The sequence below is a fragment of the Sinohyriopsis cumingii genome, unplaced genomic scaffold (assembly GCF_028554795.1).
Source record: "Sinohyriopsis cumingii isolate HCF-2022 unplaced genomic scaffold, ASM2855479v2 utg001837l, whole genome shotgun sequence".
In the NCBI taxonomy this organism is placed as follows: domain Eukaryota; kingdom Metazoa; phylum Mollusca; class Bivalvia; order Unionida; family Unionidae; genus Sinohyriopsis; species Sinohyriopsis cumingii.
Window position 1 is genome coordinate 109,270 of NW_028316068.1, and position 18,643 is coordinate 127,912.

An 18,643-nucleotide genomic window follows, 5' to 3' on the forward strand; every position below is an offset into this window, starting at 1 on the left:
GTTGTCCATGTATGGTGTTACATGTGTTGGTATCCATGTATGGTGTTACATATGTTGGTATCCATATATGGTGTTACATGTGTTCTATATTAAGCCAGAACAATGTTGGTTTTGTTCCCAGGCCAGCAGGGAAGTAAATTGTTGTTTAAATGATATGGTACAGATTAAAGACCCAGCAGGACTTCATTTGGTGGTAATTTTATGTCCCGAGTAAATGAAGAAAAATGTTTTCTTTTCATCTAACATGACATTGCATGGAGATGAAGCCAAATAGAAGCTATAAGGTGTGTTAAGATAATTTTTTTGTGTGAAAACATAATGGCTTAGGACTAAAGGAGGAAGCTTTTATACCTGTAAATAAGACAACTGATATTAAAAAGATTAATTGCCACTGTTGATGTTTTTATTAATCTGTTTACAGCATACCATGTGATATTGTTTTATGGCTTGAGAAAGCCCCGGGATTTAGAGTTTTTAAAGCAGGCTATTTTTTATCGTTTCATTTTTTTAAACTTTTTATAATTCATTATATCTTTCTCCCATTTGTTTGGATTATTACAAATGAGGCAGTTTTGTAAATCTATTCTTCTTTAGCAACTGTTCTTGTTATCAGTCATTTTGGTGTAGGAAAATCATATATAATTTTTTGTATAGTTTTAATGGACTGGAAGTTAGCTCATGGGATAGTTTGTCATATCACAAGTTTGTTATCGCTACTTCTCCTAAACAACTTGTAGGATTGCCATAAAATTTTACAAGCACATGATTTAGTTTGTCATAAAATAAAAAAAAATGAAAATTGTATCACTCAGACATCTAATGTAGTGACTACAGGGACTGCCACAGCTTGAAAACCTTCTCATCATTAATGGGTTTTCACCATAGGACTTACTACGTCAGGTTGCTCAAAAATGAAAATGGTATCACTCAGACATCTAATGTAGTGACTACAGGGACTGCCACAGCTTGAAAACCTTCTCATCATTAATGGGTTTTCACCATAGGACTTACTATGTCAGGTTGCTCAAAAATGAAAATGGTATCACTCAGACATCTAATGTAGTGACTACAGGGACTGCCACAGCTTGAAAACCTTCTCATCATTAATGGGTTTTCACCATAGGACTTACTATGTCAGGTTGCTCAAAAATGAAAATGGTATCACTCAGACATCTAATGTAGTGACTACAGGGACTGCCACAGCTTGAAAACCTTCTCATCATTAATGGGTTTTCACCATAGGACTTACTATGTCAGGTTGCTCAAAAATGAAAATGGTATCACTCAGACATCTAATGTAGTGACTACAGGGACTGCCACAGCTTGAAAACCTTCTCATCATTAATGGGTTTTCACCATAGGACTTACTATGTCAGTTTGCTCAAAAATGAAAATGGTATCACTCAGACATCTAATGTAGTGACTACAGGGACTGCCACAGCTTGAAAACCTTCTCATCATTAATGGGTTTTCACCATAGGACTTACTATGTCAGGTTGCTCAAAAATGAAAATGGTGCTGATGCATAACATTCGCCATCTAGAAAATATTGTTGTCAATACTCCTCCTGAATGGATAGTCACATCAGTATGGGATTTTTTCTAAATAACTTATTACATGTATAATGTGTTGTTGGTCTAGTCAGACAAATTCACTGTGCCCTATAACTATTTCTCCAGAATGAATGGTAATTTCAGCATGGCATTTTCAGTAAAAGACTTCTTATAAAGTCTAGATATCATAAATGAAAATGCTACCAATCTAACTTCTAAAATGACTGCTACATAATGACCATCGTGAATTTTTATAATCACTAAATTTCGTAGATGGATGATCATATTCACATCATGCTTTCACCAAAAGAATTTTAATGGTGTCTGCTTGGTACGAAACATAAATATTGCCAGTCAGATATCAAATATGGCCATTATGACATCCGTCTTGAAACATTTTGTTTCTCCAAAAGAGAAAGTCATATCAGTATGGAGTTTGCACCGGTAGATCTGATGCCATGTTGGACCTGAATGAAAATAGTGCCAGGTTGATTTCCAATATGTCCATGACTGCAGCTAATTTGCAAATCTTGTTATCTCTGAAGTTTGTTTTAACACTCTCCAGTTAAAAGAAGAAATGGTCTTATCTTGAATTCATGGAAATTCTTTTCAGCCAGTAGAACATCAGCCCCTTTGAGGGACACTTGTTTACTATAATTATTTGTGTACCATCGCCCCTTTTGTAATGACCCTCAATATACCACTGTATACCTCAGTATAATGCTGCCTCTTTTATAACGACCCTATATTGTCACAAGCTTCCAGTGATAATTTGCATCACTTCTTGATCACATGTGGCAGCCTTGCATAGATTTCCTTGGTTTCATGAGTACACAAAAAAAAAGGTCACCAACAACACCATGTAACGATCTCCTATACATCAGTAAAAGTATGTAGCAGTTTTATTGATCTGTAAGTGATGGTGAAAGGAGTGGCTCATTCGAACAGTATGAAAGATATGTTGGGTCATGATGGCGATAAAAAATTCCTTATACTAACAGTGATTGGTTAAGCACATTGGTGTATACTCTTGAGAATAGATGTAATCGCCATGCTGGCATACATGGGTGATAAGAAGCATAGTACATTATTGATTGTGAGTTGTGACAATGTGGATCCCATTAAATTGGTCAAATTTTGTTTTATTACTGTTATGTTTGCATGGTTTATTTTATCTCATTCTAGTTTTGAAGACAATTGTAGCTTTGGTAGAGCATCAGACTCATAGTCCAAGGTCTAAGATTCGAAATGTTGTACTTCTGTACTCAGTCTAAATTTAGCTAATTCTGTGCTATATGGAAGCATTTCTAGGTAGCATTTATTCACTACATTGTTACATATTTTCCAACGCACTCTGATTAATGTCCGATTTTGCACTGACCAGTGACCACGTAGGGGTCATGTTCTGGTGAACTTTTGAATTGGTCAATGGAAATGTAGCTTTATCAAATGTTAAAGTGAATCAAATCATTTGGCACACATTGATGGTCTTCAGCCATACTGCTCAGTCTTCCAAACATGAAGGCATAAGACTTCATCTTACTGGCTGATAAAATTAGAAATATTTTAATAACATAGGTCACCAGAACATGACCCCAAAGCGTTCATTGTGAGATCTTAACAAAGGACAATGGAGATCTGATTTATTCAGATTGTTTCCAACCTGAGCTCCAACTGACCTGTAATTTAATTACACTCAGCACTATTTGCATTTTGCAACAATTTTTAGTTCTATTCTTTGATGTTGAATCCTCAGATTATTACAATTTATTTATTTTCACTGAGATAATTAAATTTTACAATTTGGCTAAACATGGTTGGAATGACATTTAATACAATTAATGTATGTTTAGTAAAAATTGCATTGGCATGTAATTCGAGGATCTTGGGTTCGATATCAAATGCAGATTAACAGCTCAGGTTGGTTACTTTGGTACATCCTTCGGGAAGGACACTTTGATAAGGCACTTAGATTTAGATGTATCTGAATAATCTATTTGATAAGGCACTTAGATTTACATGTATATGTAAATGATGTATTTTATAAGGCACTTAGATTTACGTGTATATATGAATAATGTATTTTATATAATAGCCAAAGTCAACAGTTTGAAAAAAATATTATTATAATAATAATAATGACTTTATTTAAAGAAGCTCATTTGGTCAACTGACCAATTTTCCATATAATTTCCAGTTTTTTTTTTTTACAAGATGAGGTGTCTTTAGACAAGAAATGCAACCCCCCACCCCCCATCCCAAACATAAAAACAGTTGCTCTACTGCTACAATAAAATACACACAAGCCTTAATGGATGAGTACATACAGGATTCATATAAATAGTAGTAGCAAACATGTGTGAAATATAGGTAAGTACATGATGTGATGAAGTAAACAAAACCATACAAATGATTCCTTCTGTGAATGTTGGCTAATAAGCGTTTTAAAAGCATCATCACCAGGCATGAGTCAGCTGGAATGGAATTCCAGAAAAAGCAGAACTCTGAATTTGGTTTAGGTAAATATTCAAGTTATATTTAAGATAATCAGGAGTCAATCCATTTAAGGATTTATAGACTAGTAAACTCTTTTGAAACTGAGTTCTGCTGAAATTGAAGTCAATTTGGGGTTTTTCAAAGTGTTGTTGATGGTGTATCTAAATCAGTATCAGGAATAACTCTTTATTGAAATTTCAATAATCTTTCCTGTTTTTATTTGTACCGCTGTTACCCCCAGATAAAAAAACAATATTCTAGGTGTGGCATGATGATACATTGTATTGTAGAATATCTTTCTCTGTTCTTGTGGGAGATAAGATTTTATTCTGTTCAAGAGATAAAGCAATGAGTTTGCTTCTTTAATGACCTTGTCAGTTTGCATTTTCCAGCACAAGATATTTTATTTATCATAATGCTGAGTAGTTTTTAATTTTCAGACTGTTGTATATCTATTCCATTTATTATTACTTCTTTCTCAGCTTATACTCTTGCTTGACTATCTGTGCTCATGGCATTTGATTTGGCTGTATTTATCTTCATACTATTGTGCTCACACCAGTTATTGTATGACTCTTACCAAATCTTTTAATTTAGTGCTGATCTCATGGCCAATTGATCTATTGTTTTATAATGTTGTGTCATCTGCAAACATGTTCCTAGTGGATAGCTCAATGTGATATGGTAAATCATTGATGGACAGCAAAAAGTGTAATGGTCCATGAACTGATCCTTGCAGAACCCCTGACTTTATCAGTTTCTTATACGAGTGTTTCTTTAACTCATTAACCCCAGGAGGTATTTGTTGCTTTGCCTGAAATATGAGTACTAGGTAACACATTTTGGGGGCTATTTCTGAATACATCCAAATACACTGACTTCCAAGAGATTTCCAATTAACCTAATGATTAGTTGTGTTAGAAACATTGTTTTTCATTGGCTCTTTCAGAAGGGTAAAAGTCTGTGTGCAGTTCAGACTGGTCTGCCTTCGATCTGAGGCCAAAAAGTCTAAAATCCAGACACAAAATAGGATTCCAACCACGGGCGAATTTTGGGCAGAAAAAAATCGGGTCCAAAAAATTAGGTTTTTCCCTCTGTATTTTGTAGTGCAAGTAGAATGTCCAGATTATTTGGTATCATTGTAGAGCTACATCTGTCTACCTTTCTATAATACCACCCACTTTAGTGTATCTTACATGACCTTGACACTACAGAGCTCGGCAGTAGGCTACTACCTCCTGATGGGTAAACATGGCACTAGGGGTTAATGAGTTACAATAGAAACTTGTCTGCGTCTGCCTTCAAGATAGGTTTGAAACCAAGTTTAGCTTTCATGGTTAACTTGATGTATGCTGAGCTTTTCAATCAGGATTTTGTGATTTACAAGGTCAAAAGCTTTTGTATGGTCAAGAAACACTGCTTACAAAGTTACTTTGCTCTATTGCTGTTACCCAGTCATCCACCATTTTTAAATTTATGCCATAACTTCATGAATGCATCTGTGGTGTACAACTAGCATCACCTGTATTGTTAGAAAATAGTCTTTGAGGAGCTGTTGTTAAAAAAATAGTTTTTGATAGAACTCTAATGAGGACAGCACCAAATCTTGACATAGTTGTTGATCCTGGAATAGTATTTAAAAAATCCTTTTATATCTGTGCTGTATGAATTAAGTGAAACTTGATGGTATGTCAGATACCTTTATAGCCAGGCTATAGAAGCTCACTTGGTAGAGCATAGGATGATTAAGCCATAGGTAGCATGTTCAGTTGCCCCCCAGGACAGCCGTAGGTAGCATGTTCAGTACTCCCCCAGGACAGCCATAGGTAGCATGTTCAGTACTCCCCCAGGACAGCCATAGGTAGCATGTTCAGTACCCCCCCAGGACAGCCATAGGTAGCATGTTCAGTACCCCCCCCCCCCCCAGGACAGCCATAGGTAGCATGTTCAGTATTCACCCAGGACAGCCATAGGTAGCATGTTCAGTATTCACCCAGGACAGCCATAGGTAGCATGTTCAGTACTCATCCAGGACAGCCATAGCTAGCATGTTCAGTACTCACCCAGGACAGCCATAGGTAGCATGTTCAGTACTCACCAAGGACAGCCTGGGTGAGCTGTTTCAGTGTATTCACAGAAAAAGGCACTCCCAGTTCCTATTTCTTCGAGTGATAGCCAGTAATGTGCTAAAAGCAACATAAAAGGCACAGATAGATCCATTTGACTTTTCCATGTGACATCAAGGCAATAACTAGGTCCCTTTTAGTTTATTTGCAAAGACAAATTCTCAATCCCTTCCCCCTCCCCCCCCCCCCCCCCCCGGGTGTATCTTGAGTATGCATATTAATGTTTAAGGTTGTCATCCAGTTATAATGTCATATAGTTATAATGGTTTAACACTCCCATAATGATTGATGGTTACTTACATCTAGCTTCAGAATTATAGAATGGTTGACCTAGAAACCGTGAAGAGTTTATCAACCTCTGATTAAATCAAACACTGTCAACATATACTGATGCCAGTAATGGCCCTAAGGGTCGCATGTTGTCAGCAATGAAATCTTTGACTGTCTAAAAGACTGGTTCATATAAAAAACTTAGATGTATATTTTCAGGATTTGAACTTGTAAGACTTTCGTTTTAATATAAACATACTTTTTAAAGTACATTGCTATCAATTACCTGTCATCTTTTAGCAATAAAAGTATTTATTTGAAAGTGTTTACCATCCTGAAAGATTTTATATTTTAGAACTTGAAACTTTTAATTGGCTTTTAAAGCTACTGTCAACCCTATACATACCCTTCAAGTTTGATGTGTGATAATATCATGTAAATTATTTTGGGATAGTTTATTTTAAAAAAAAAAGGAAACTATTGCTTGTGCTTGCATATTTTCTTTCATAAAATACCATATATGCTCCCTTATATGTCTTATACAAATATTAACTATCTAGATGCCACCCTATCATCACGATTTAAATAAATTCAAAATTTAATACTGCATCAGCAGATCTGGGTCTCTGCAGTTTGATAGGAGTAATCAATAAACAAAAAACATGGACTTTCATCAGTAGCACATTTTATGATGGCAGATCAGGGTTTATATTGTTTACAGCTGGACTTGACTTATATGTGAGTTTGTATTGTACCTCTATTAATGTTATCTCCAATACTTACAATACAACAGAATGCATGCCCATTTTAGTTTGGGTGTTATGAAATCTCAAATGGGGAAACTCCATAATTTCTGACTGTCAACTTAATTCCTATGTAACTTGCACACCCTGTCAACTTCAGACTAGTGATATATGTTTCTAAGGTCCTATCAGAGTACATGTAATGATACATATATCTACATTATTGTATCTCTTGGATAACTGTTTGGGACCCTACACATCAAACCAGACATGTGTCATGTGAACCTCTGCAGCAGAACAGTGCCTCTCTTGGTAGTAACAATACCTCCAAATCCCTCCTTGTCAGTGTGTGTGTGTGTGCATATATATATATATATATATATATATATATATATATATTGATGCTACTATTTCTAAAGTAAACAGATTTGGCCTTTCTGAATAAACAGTTCTAATAAAATCAATTTCTTTTGTCAACCTGACTGGTGTAAACAAAGAGTACATACAAATATTCACATTTGTCAAGTAATGAATTCAAGTCCTAAGTAATTTATATACAGCGAGTTATTAAGCATTTCGATATTCATCATTTTTTTTGGACTATTTATTAATAAAATAAAATATGTTGAATTATAGATCTCTATGCTGATGATACCAGACTCTGGCACACATTTCACTTTTGCTGTACTAGAAACAACTTTTCCAAGTTGCCTTATGTATGGAACTTTGTATTAGTAGAATGGAATGACTCCAGATTTATCAAAATAGTTCAAGTAATTTGATTACTTCTACAGTCTAGAGAAGATCAAACTTATTTCAAACTACGCCTGATCATTTTTAAAAGTATGCCTCACTGTCAATTGTCACACATGATAAGGTACTCAGTGTGCATGGTGATAGCAACACTGAATCTTACTGACAAGTATACTGCACTGTTGGTTGTCACACATGATATGATCCTTGGTGTTTGTGTTGATAACAATCTTGTGTGGAATGAACACATTAGACATGTAATGAGAGAGGTCTTATCTACTGCTCTGGTTGCTGTCCCTGATTCAACATTTCCTTTTTTTCACCCAATTTTTGTTATGTTTATCTCTTCATGATCTTTGTAACAGGTGTGGAGAAAATGTTGGCAAATTTATTGTAAGTTGCTCCACATCAGGAAGGATTATACAAGGTGAAAATTATACTTACCATACGCAGAAAATTTCATATTTATTACCTTCTATGTTCAAATGATAGCAAGCAAATCCAGAGATGAACTTTTTATGGTCTACATTAAGTATTGCTTACAAAATTCCAAAACCAAAAAAGGAATTAAGAAATGTTTTGCCTATTTATGCCTATTTATCTAGTATAGTATACCTGAAAATGTGAAACAAGTACCCTCATTAATGCTTTTATCAAAAGAATACAAAATGATACATTTGTCTGATTAATAAACATATACTGTCATTCTTCCAGTTTCTTTCCTTTTCTGTTCTCCACACAACATCATCCTTTTTTCTTTTCTTTTCCTTCTACTTCAACTTCTTCTTTCATGAAACTGTAAATACCTGTGATACAATGCATCTATGTACATTTACTTCAAAATATTTGAATGATAGAGGGCCTCATGGGAGATTAGTTTTGTGAACTTATTAGGTTAGTCTTTGAAAATAAAGACTTATTATTATTATTATATGTGTGGATCTTGCTGACTATAAAACTAGTAGGTTAGTCTTTGAAAATACAGACTTTGTTATTATTATTATTATATGTGTGGATCTTGTTCACTATAAAACTAGTAGGTTAGTCTTTTAAAATAAAGACTTTGTTTTTATTATATATGTGGCTCTTCCTCACTATAAAACCCATCCAAGTGTGATTAAATTAGACCTAAAATAAGGCTTGTAGAGTGGTATCAAGCACATCCAATCAAATGCATGATCAACTCATAAATATGGGATAATCTTATCCTCCTCGTTATCAAATGTGTCTGAGATGTTACAAGCCAATATTCCTTCTTGTACCCTAATTAGATCAGAAATATGGCCTACAAGTCTGAGATGTTACAAGCCAATATTCTAGCTTGTATCCTAATCAGATCAGAAATATGGCCTCCAAAGTAGCAACAAGCTCTGGCAAGCACAAGATCACCTCATTAATACAAAATGGCTACATGATACATTAATACAAAATGGCTACATGATACATTTGGCTGATTATTAAGCATATTCTTTCATTCTTCTTGCTTCTTCCCTTTTCTGTTCTGCGCACCATGTCATACTATTTTCCCACTATTTCAATTTATTTTTTTAAACTGTATATAACTGCGCTTTGCGTCTTTGCAGTAGAGGGTCTCATGTAAACTCACTGAGTTATCCTGAAAAAATGTAAGACATTATTATTATTATTACTGTTATTATTATTATTATTGTTGTTGTCGTTTTTGTTAAGGAAAGTTTATTATCTTCCAAAAATTTATAATTAATTCTTATTGGCCTAATATAATGTTGCTTTCATCACAATGATTTCAGTTCTGCAAATATGTGTGTGTGCATTGTGCTTGTCTATATGGCTATGTAAGAAAGAAACAAAATACTTAAGTATGGAGAGGTTTAACTATCTTGTACACAAGTAACAGACAGATGGATGGACTGATAAACAAAGTTCACACAAATAGTTGTTGTTGTTGTTGTAGGGTTTAACACCATTCTTCAGCACACGATAGGCTATACATGGCGGCCAGTATTAATGGTGGAGGAAGAATCCAGGAAATCCCCGGAAAGAACAACCAACCCTCGAGAAGCTACTGACAAGCTTTGTCACGTACCCACATTGGCCGAATCCGAGACTCGAACCCACACAGACAGAGGTGAGCTGGCAGTGATCTGTAACGGAGAGCGCTTTAGACCACTCGGCCACTCGGGGGCCCCCCATACAAATAGTGAAAAAGATTGAAAACCTAATGAAATAAATTCAAAGATTTCAAATTGAATGAAGAAAGAATAAATCATAAATATTCCTTTGTGAACATCTTGCTCAGTCAGGTATAAAAGCAAACTGGCCACTAATAGAAGGTAAGTGATTAGAAAAAATTGTATCATTGCATAACCATTAAGATGCCAAGAAATCATTCTTTTGAAATGGTGAGGAGTATATGTATGTAGGCTGCAGACAGAAAAAGTGAACCATACATTTATAAATAACATTCAATTTGGTTTATTTAGCAGAATTCGGGACAAAACTTTGATTTTCACATTGGCGATGCTTCTGCTATCAGTTGTTTGCAACTATCTCATCAGATCAATACGCGTAGAACATGTTCATAACAAACCCCCTGGAACAAAAACAGTTACCTTTTTATATCAATAAATTTACTATATCCATAATTTATTGTACATTATATTCAACACATACACACACACCACAGTTTTATCAACTTTACTGTCTACACAGTATGATTATACTTGTCTTGGACATGTACATTATTGCAATTAAGTTTTATCATGTGTACCTTCACAAGTTCACACCCATCATTTTCAGAAGAAACCTTTATTTCTTTGCATGTGTATCTTGATTGCAATATTTGCAACAGGATCTGATAAGGGAAATCTAGGAAACAATTCTTGGAAGTTTATGATGGTTAATATTTCTGTGATCATTTCTAAGTGTACTTTCAAATTCTTTTTTTCCCAATCATCTTTCATTACCATGCATTGTACCATATGGTCTTTGTTTCCCATCTTCTATTGCCATACATTGTACCATCTTCTTAGTTGACCATCTTTGTTTCATATTGCTTTTGTTACCCATTGTACTATCTGCCCTTTGTTACCCATCTTCTTCCATTACCATATATTGTACTATCTTGTTACCCATCTTCTTCCATTATTATACATTGTACCATCTGCCCTTTGTTTCACATCTTCTTCCATTACCATACATTGTACCATCTGGCCTTAGTATCCCATCTTCTTTGTTCCATATGGCCTTGTTTCCCATATTTTTCCATTACCATATATTGTATTATCTGCCCTTTGTTTCACATCTTCTTCCATTACCATACATTGTACCATCTGGCCTTAGTATCCCATCTTCTTTGTTCCATATGGCCTTGTTTCCCATATTTTTCCATTACCATATATTGTATTATCTGCCCTTTGTTTCACATCTTCTTCCATTACCATACATTGTACCATCTGGCCTTAGTATCCCATCTTCTTTGTTCCATATGGCCTTGTTTCCCATATTTTTCCATTACCATATATTGTATTATCTGCCCTTTGTTTCTCATCTTCTTCCATTACCATACAGTGTACCATCTGGCTTTTGTTCCACATCTTCCATTACTAGACACTGTACCATCTGGCCTTATTTCCACATCTTCCATTACTATACATTGTACCATCTGGCCTTAGTATCCCATCTTCTTTGTTCCATATGGCCTTGTTTCCCATATTTTTCCATTACCATATATTGTATTATCTGCCCTTTGTTTCACATCTTCTTCCATTACCATACATTGTACCATCTGGTCTTAGTATCCCATCTTCTTTGTTCCATATGGCCTTGTTTCCCATATTTTTCCATTACCATATATTGTATTATCTGCCCTTTGTTTCACATCTTCTTCCATTACCATACATTGTACCATCTGGCCTTAGTATCCCATCTTCTTTGTTCCATATGGCCTTGTTTCCCATATTTTTCCATTACCATATATTGTATTATCTGCCCTTTGTTTCACATCTTCTTCCATTACCATACATTGTACCATCTGGCCTTAGTATCCCATCTTCTTTGTTCCATATGGCCTTGTTTCCCATATTTTTCCATTACCATATATTGTATTATCTGCCCTTTGTTTCACATCTTCTTCCATTACCATACATTGTGCCATCTGGCCTTAGTATCCCATCTTCTTTGTTCCATATGGCCTTGTTTCCCATATTTTTCCATTACCATATATTGTATTATCTGCCCTTTGTTTCTCATCTTCTTCCATTACCATACAGTGTACCATCTGGCTTTTGTTCCACATCTTCCATTACTAGACACTGTATCATCTGGCCTTATTTCCACATCTTCCATTACTAGAAATTGTACCATGTGGCCTTAGTTCCACATCTTTAATTTCTAGACAATGTACCATCTGTTCTTAGTTCCATATCTTCCATTACTAGACATTGTACCATCTGGCCTTATTTCCACATCTTCCATTACTAGACATTGTACCATCTGGCCTTAGTTCCACATCTTTCATTTCTAGACAATGTACCATCTGCTCTTAGTTCCACATCTTTCATTACTAGACGATGTACCATATTCTTCCATTACCATAATACATTGTACCATATACCCTTGGTTTCCACTCTTCTGTTAACATTACCATACATTGTACCATCATGCCTTTGTTTTCCATCTACTTTCATTACCGTACATTGTACCATCATGCCATTGTTTCCCATCTACTTTCATTACCATACATTGTACCATTTGGCCTTTGTTTCCCCATCGTCTTCCACCTGTACATTGTCTGGTATTGGTTCCCATCGTCTTTTAAAGTTAATATACATTGTACCATTTGGACTTCATTTCCATAAGCTGGAGATCTAACTACAGTGATGTAGGCTATACAAATAAAGTACATGTTCCCGGAACTCGTACATTACAAAGCGATGTCTTGAAAAACTAGCTGTGTCAGTAGGTGAGTACTTACAAAATACCCCCCCACACACACCTATACAAGTAATAATCTGACACATGCATTTCTTATGTGTGACATAATTTATGTTGAGACAAATACTTAGGTGGTTCAGTAGATGTATTAACTGTCAAGAGTGTGACAGTGAAACTGAAAGACATACTATTTTGCACAAGGGCTGTCAGAGGACAATGTTACTCAGCTATGCAAAATGACTTGATATGAATAACAGCCAACAATGATGACATGACAAGTAATATTAGCGTACAATTTCTTATTACCAACATTGTTCAGCATATTCTTGTAACCTCATCATTTTGCAAATGTTTTACTGTTGTTCAAGCGAAGTATAAACTATTATCTACATTATACAGAATTAATATACCAACTGACTTGGACAGGAATGACATTATAGTGTCAGTATAAAACTATGTATTAAGTTTTCTTACTTTGACCAAGTTTTTATTGAACTACCATCTCTATTCACTTGTAAGTTGAATCCATCTGCAAACTGCATGGACCCAGATCTGCATTTGCATAATGCATAAGCAGATCAAATTCTCAGCAGTTTGTAATCAGTAGAACAGACATCATAGACTCAGATCTGCCAGTGACTTGTGGGAATGCAGATCTGACTTTCTGTTGTTTGCAGTGTGACTTGACTTTAAAGTGGGTTACTACGATTCTTTTGTTTATACATGCAGACTTTCGCAAAAAAAAAAACATACAGTGGCATATCACACAAAGGATGTAAAGATGAGAAAAAAATTCCTGCATGACCTAAATTTGACAACTTGACGGCCATTACTAGCCAGGCTATGTATGGTACATACTCACCTTTTTAAGTCAAGTAGAACTACAGAATCGTAGACCTTGATCTACTGCTGACATGGGCAATTTCCTCCAGAGTGGGAGCTGGACAATTGACTTTTAAAGCCACACCCTATTTTGTAACTTAAAGGGTATCAAACCAGATCACTGACTGGATTCACACTGCGGGTTATATTTTGTTTACTCCTGATCTACTGTCTTGAACTGGCAGATCAGGGTGCTGAAAAAGTTATAATCTAAAAACGATTTAATATAAAACTTGTACAAAAGTAATCAAAGAAGAGAAAGTATTCCAAATAAGGCAGACATTAGGTACACAAAGATAAAAGCTAAGCAGCCAATGTGGGTATGTGAGAAAGCTTGCCAGTCTCGTGGATTGGTGGTTCTTTCTGGGGTTTTCCCGGGTTCTTTGTCCACCATTAATACTGGTGCCATGTATAGCCCCCACAACAACAACAAATAAAAGCTAACAATTTTTTTTTAAAAATGTACAGAATATTTATAAAATAAAAGATACAAGTAAAAATGTAAATGGTCAAAAAATGATATGTGATCTTCATTCACACCAGATGTCCAAAATTTGCTATCATGGTACATGAGTACATTATCATGAAGATTCCTCCTGAGTTTTCATAAAAATACTTTTGCCTCATGGGATGGAAGCAGATATACAATTCAAGAAAGTGTTCCACTGTCTTTGGACATGGCAGGATGCTATGATTGAGATTCATCTTTCTAGAGGTATGCACAAGTCAGGATTTTTTTGTCCAATACACAACACAATGCCATTTCATCATGCTTGTGTAGTTTTTGTTGGACATATTTTGCCAGTAATGAAGAACAGGCTGATTTAAATATTTGAAATCAGTGTATGGAATCTTCCATTTGGAAATGGAAGACTGCACCCCAGGCATGCTTACCTTTTGCAGATTTATTCAGGGACAAGGGCCACTGTATCCCTCACCAATGAAATTTGGTGGGACACATGATATTTTAGAGTGTCAGTGCACTATTAGTGCTAAAAAATGAGTTGTGTACTTCACCACTTTTATCCTGCCTCGCTAGGCACTCAGCATCAAGAGGTTAGTGTTAGGGCTGGTCGGCCTGGTGTCACGATAATGTGACTGGGTAGGACATCATGCTACATGATGCCCCAGTGCTAAACATCACTATAAACTGTCACACTGCAGACATCGTAGCGATATGACTGAAAAATTGTTAAAGCTACGTTAAAAATCTAAATCATACACACAGACTCATACTTAAGTGAGAGAACACAACTTGTTTATATAAATAATGTTCTGTCTAGACCAGGAACAATTAGACGTGGAGTACCACAAGGCTCAATTCTAGATCCACTACTATTTATTTTAAGTGATCTACCACTTTTACTAAGGGACTAAATATCATTTATAGATCTCTATGCAGATGACACATTGTTGTTGGTCCATAACTTAGAAATCATATTTGCTTTTAATGGCTGATAAACAGGTTTTAAGATTTTACCTTTGAAATGTGTATATAACACGTTTTAAATCTTGGATATGTATAGAAATATACAGAGAGTTTGTCTTCTCACTTTGAAAACTTGAGGTTGTCTTTACTAAAAACTAAGCCGTCTTTGTCTTCACTGAAGATCATAATGTTCTCTCTCTCTTTCTGTCTCAGACCACTCCAGTGGCCTAGTGGTTAGAGCATCCGCCTGGGATGAGGGAGGTCAGGGGTTTGATCCCTGGCCGAGTCATACCAAAGACTTTAAAAAATGGTACTAACAGCTGCCTTGTTTGGTGCTCAGCATTAAGAGGTTAGTGTTGGGGCTGGTTGGCCTGGTGTCAGGATAATGTGTGGGTGGGACATCATGCTACATGTCTTTGGCATGATGACCCAGTGCTAGACATCACTTTAAACTGCCACATTGCAGACATTGTAGAAATATTACTGAAAAATTGTTAAAGTTACATTAAAGATGAAATCACATATAATAGATACCCATGTGTTCTGAATAACTTGTATTTCCAACTACTAATGTATCGTTAATCAATAACAAAATATATATTTGCAAAAAAATTTTTCTTTTGTCATTACTTCAGCCTCAAAATAAATCTTCCTTGTTTTAGGGGCATCTTTAACATCAAAATATGTTAATTAACAGCTGTCAAACACTTTACATTGCAGCTAAGCTGCAACCTTCACTATTTTCATTGGCTGATATATTGTTTTCAAGTATGTTCATCGCCATCTTTCAGTTTTATTACCATTCTTACTAAGGGGCCTCGAGTGGCCGAGTGGTCTAAAGTGCTCTCTATTATGGATCACTGCCATCTCACGTCTGTCTGCATGGGTTCGAGTCTCGGATTCAGCCAATGTGGGTATGTAAGAAAGCTTGTCTGTAGCTTCTCATGGGTCGGTGGTTCTTTCCCAGATTTTCCCGGATTCTTCCTTCACCATTAATACTGGCCGCCATGTATTGCCTATCATGTGCTGAAAAATGGCGTAAAACCCCACAACAACAACAACAACCTTGCTTACTATGGCTGTTGCCAGCAGGAACAGAGATGTGGATGAAGACTCGCTAAAGAAAAGCTAATGGCATATTATAACTAAGGCGAGCATGAAATAAAGATTTGGGTGACATTCATGATTTCATCCTTCTGAATTCACGCTAAAAAAATCTGCAAGAATTGAAGAATGGGGGAGGTTGAAGCCTGTAATGTTGTTGGATGTGAATATCAAGTGTGCATTTATTATCAGAAATTTTAGTGCAGTTTTCATATGCAGTAAGTTGTATAAAAACGGATGTTATTGGTTCAGATTGAACTTCGATTCAGATAACTTGAGTTAATTGGGGCAGCAATGCAAAACAGGAATGTAGACTCTAATATGTAACTCAGTTGAGCAATACATGTAGGTTTGGTGAGTTTATTTCGTCATTTCTTTCCTTTAATTTCTTGTTAAAATATAATCATTCATATACTATATATATATATATATATATATATATATATATATATATATATCCAGTAATATGTTAAGACTCAGACAGGAATTTCTGTATTTAATGAGGAGCATGGTAGCTCAGCTGGTAGAGTATTAGACTCATAATCCAAGGTTCCCAGGTTTGATACTTACTCAGACCAGCCAGGGTTGGCTGCTTTGGCGTGTGTTCTTGGAAAAGACACATAAGCACCCATTTCCTCAACATGTTGTAGCCAATAATGCAGTAAAAGTGCCAACCAACCTAAATTAAAATACACTATATATTGTGATAGGTAAATACTGTTCATTTTGTATTGTGCATGTTAATCAATATGAACTGAAGGAGGGGACTGCATTTCGTTGGAAGCTTTGCTGGCTAAACAGCGTAATAAATGATGCAGGAACTATACTTTGTTTTCCAGTGTTTCTCAAGGCCTTTAAATTCCACCCCTTAAAATCTGGATTTTGGGATAATGGTAGTAATAGCTAATTCAGTTGATTTTTGGAGAACAGTGCAAACAAACAAACAAACAAGAAAATTAATCTCTTGTCTTGTATGTCCTGTTGAATGGACTAACATATCATGGTCCAATATCAGCTTTAGTCAAATATGTTATGTATGTGTACAAGGGCTGATGGGGGCAGCTGTGTAATTCTTTATTGCATTTGGCCTGATCTAAATGACAGACCTAAACTCCCATTTCTGTTTACCATAGAAGATTTATTACTTCACTGATCATAGCATTTTGCAGTGAAAAGCTATTTACCAGGCTCACCTTTGGGCCAAAATAAAATGGGATGAAAAATATTTTTCTTTAAAGAAAAGGTGAATTTTCATTTTAAAATGCAGATACTGCAAGACCGATGTATGATAGTCATTACTTACCCCGCAGACTGTATCAGGATATAATTAACTAATTCTGACAGGGCCTACCTACTTAATGGGAACATGAGTTTGACAGACTCATGTGATGGGCTATACCACCCTACATGTATTTATTACCTGTTATTCATTGGCAGTTAACATCACCCTGAGGTAAAATTCCTGTAATAGTAAATGGCTGTTTCCTAATTTGAAGGTAGTGTGAAGTGCAAGCACTGCCACTTTTACATTTATACAGGAGACCTTTGAGCAAAAATAATCCTTACCTTTAAGTGCTGTGGTAAAGGCAGCTAAATTAGGAAGGGGCTATATCATACAAGTAGTTCATTTGCAATTGTATCTCATCAACCTGACATAGCTATTCACTGGCATATAGGTAAAATGTGATGTATTGTTGACTTGTGTACATTGTGGCATGAGTTAATAAGAGGTTTTTAGTAGGACAGTCAGTGGCCCAGTAGTGAAGAAAGGACCTGGTGTGGACAGATTTGAAATGGAGTGAATTCTAGTGAATAATTTTCATAAACTTGCAGTGTTTACCTGTTAGGTAATCATTCTGGAGCAGTGCTGTTTTGGAAAACTGCCAGATGTTGCAATTCCCTCTTATCAGCTTCATCTCTGGACTTCAAGGCCTCGGATGTGACAGGGACTGATCCTGAAAGAAAATATTTATAATTGTCCATGAAAGTCACCACTATGAAAATGGTCCCTAAATTTTAAATGTTAATTAGCAATGGATCAGAAGAGTACATTTTGTCCTGTTTCATTTCCGTGATCAGTTCCATTCAGGTAAAGAGTAACTTTAAATATATGTGGTATACATAGGTGGGTAGAGGTAGGAAGACCATGACTGGAGAAAGAATGTACCATCCAATTGAATCCAGAATCAACGGAGGGGGTCAGGTCTTAAGTGAGGGAGAATTTTCTAGACCCCAGTACCACCCGCTAGATGGATGTGATGGCATCGATCTTCAAGCAATTTTAGAAGAAGATACAGAAGAGGAGGAGGATGTGCACACAACGGGGTAAGCTCTTTGACTAGCAAACATTCCAGATCTAAAAAAACATTTGTA

General features: G+C 35.7%; 1 protein-coding gene and 1 long non-coding RNA gene across 5 annotated transcripts in view; one reads left to right on the plus strand and one right to left on the minus strand.

Annotated features, from left to right (window-relative positions):
* LOC149771454 (potassium channel subfamily T member 2-like) overlaps nt 1–18,643 on the plus strand; it is a 274,764-nt gene that overhangs the window by 79,284 nt on the left and 176,837 nt on the right. The window lies entirely within an intron of this gene.
* Nucleotides 8,442–16,951, minus strand: LOC149771455 (uncharacterized). Its single transcript, XR_016418284.1, has 2 exons — nt 16,841–16,951; nt 8,442–9,556 (listed from the first exon to the last, which is right to left on the minus strand). It is a non-coding gene; the product is annotated as an uncharacterized LOC149771455 (long non-coding RNA).